Source organism: Phyllobates terribilis, unplaced genomic scaffold (assembly GCF_046119375.1).
Source record: "Phyllobates terribilis strain yellow unplaced genomic scaffold, ASM4611937v1 Scaffold_8402__1_contigs__length_30332, whole genome shotgun sequence".
Classification (NCBI taxonomy): domain Eukaryota; kingdom Metazoa; phylum Chordata; class Amphibia; order Anura; family Dendrobatidae; genus Phyllobates; species Phyllobates terribilis.
In genome coordinates this window covers 7,501-10,000 of record NW_027371142.1, presented here as the reverse complement: position 1 = coordinate 10,000, position 2,500 = coordinate 7,501, and positions in this window count along the sequence as shown.

The window sequence follows — 2,500 nt, the reverse complement described above, 5'->3', positions numbered from 1 at the left end:
CAGCTGCGGAAGCCTGGGTTCAGCCAAGGTGCAGACCTCCAGCCGAACAGGGACTCATAGCCAAAACGCATACCCAGGCCTACGGAGGTGAAAACCAGCTTAAATGAGTCAAAATGTGTCGGGGCTGAGAGGTACCTCTCTCTCATATATTCTGCCGGTGGTGTGCAAAACTGGGTCTTTGCATGGAGTGTCACCCTATACCCACTTTAGGGACGCATGCAAAAAAGTGCCCGATCGCCTGGAACTGTCAGGCGGATTCGGCTCCCTGGAATTTCCTCATTCTGGTTCTTTTTCACTTTTTGTCTCTTTTGCGACATCTAGTGGGCAGGCTGCATTACTGCAACCGGGGACACCTCAAAACGCTTGGAACTGGGGAGCGGGCTCAATTTACAAACGTTTTGCGGGTCCTGGAAGTCAAAATTGTGACTTCTGAAAACGACTAAGTATCAAGGACTCATCGCGCGAATCGCTCTGGAACTGAAATCGGATGCGCGCACTGACATGCTCCCCTCTCTGGAAGTCTGACACAAGTTGAAAAATTTTCTAAGTCCCCAAAAATTTTTTTTTTCAACTTTTTTTCAATTTTCCCCCTGTGGGATATATATTTTACCCACACTTTTGGAGCCCTCCTGGGATGCCCTCTAACATACTAGAACCTCATTTTGTGGAAGTTTTCACAAAATTGTGAAATTTTCCAAAAAGTCAGAAATTTTGCAAAAACGACTAAGTATCAAGGACTCATCGCGCGAATCGCTCTGGAACTGAAATCGGATGCGCGCACTGACACGCTCCCCTGTCTGGAAGTCTGACAAAAGTTGAAAAATTTTCTAAGTCCCCAAAAATTTTTTTTTTCAACTTTTTTTCAATTTTCCCCCTGTGGGATATATATTTTACCCACACTTTTGGAGCCCTCCTGGGATGCCCTCTAACATACTAGAACCTCATTTTGTGGAAGTTTTCACAAAATTGTGAAATTTTCCAAAAAGTCAGAAATTTTGCAAAAACGACTAAGTATCAAGGACTCATCGCGCGAATCGCTCTGGAACTGAAATCGGATGCGCGCACTGACATGCTCCCCTCTCTGGAAGTCTGACACATGTGTGAAAATTTTCTAAGTCCCCAAAAATTTTTTTTTTCAACTTTTTTTCAATTTTCCCCCTGTGGGATATATATTTTACCCACACTTTTGGAGCCCTCCTGGGATGCCCTCTAACATACTAGAACCTCATTTTGTGGAAGTTTTCACAAAATTGTGAAATTTTCAAAAAGTCAGAAATTTTGCCAAAAACGACTAAGTATCAAGGACTCATCGCGCGAATCGCTCTGGAACTGAAATCGGATGCGCGCACTGACACGCTCCCCTGTCTGGAAGTCTGACAAAAGTTGAAAAATTTTCTAAGTCCCCAAAAATTTTTTTTTTCAACTTTTTTTCAATTTTCCCCCTGTGGGATATATATTTTACCCACACTTTTGGAGCCCTCCTGGGATGCCCTCTAACATACTAGAACCTCATTTTGTGGAAGTTTTCACAAAATTGTGAAATTTTCCAAAAAGTCAGAAATTTTGCAAAAACGACTAAGTATCAAGGACTCATCGCGCGAATCGCTCTGGAACTGAAATCGGATGCGCGCACTGACATGCTCCCCTCTCTGGAAGTCTGACACATGTGTGAAAATTTTCTAAGTCCCCAAAAATTTTTTTTTTCAACTTTTTTTCAATTTTCCCCCTGTGGGATATATATTTTACCCACACTTTTGGAGCCCTCCTGGGATGCCCTCTAACATACTAGAACCTCATTTTGTGGAAGTTTTCACAAAATTGTGAAATTTTCAAAAAGTCAGAAATTTTGCCAAAAACGACTAAGTATCAAGGACTCATCGCGCGAATCGCTCTGGAACTGAAATCGGATGCGCGCACTGACACGCTCCCCTGTCTGGAAGTCTGACAAAAGTTGAAAAATTTTCTAAGTCCCCAAAAATTTTTTTTTTCAACTTTTTTTCAATTTTCCCCCTGTGGGATATATATTTTACCCACACTTTTGGAGCCCTCCTGGGATGCCCTCTAACATACTAGAACCTCATTTTGTGGAAGTTTTCACAAAATTGTGAAATTTTCCAAAAAGTCAGAAATTTTGCAAAAACGACTAAGTATCAAGGACTCATCGCGCGAATCGCTCTGGAACTGAAATCGGATGCGCGCACTGACATGCTCCCCTGTCTGGAAGTCTGACAAAAGTTGAAAAATTTTCTAAGTCCCCAAAAATTTTTTTTTTCAACTTTTTTTCAATTTTCCCCCTGTGGGATATATATTTTACCCACACTTTTGGAGCCCTCCTGGGATGCCCTCTAACATACTAGAACCTCATTTTGTGGAAGTTTTCACAAAATTGTGAAATTTTCCAAAAAGTCAGAAATTTTGCAAAAACGACTAAGTATCAAGGACTCATCGCGCGAATCGCTCTGGAACTGAAATCGGATGCGCGCACTGACATGCTCCCCTC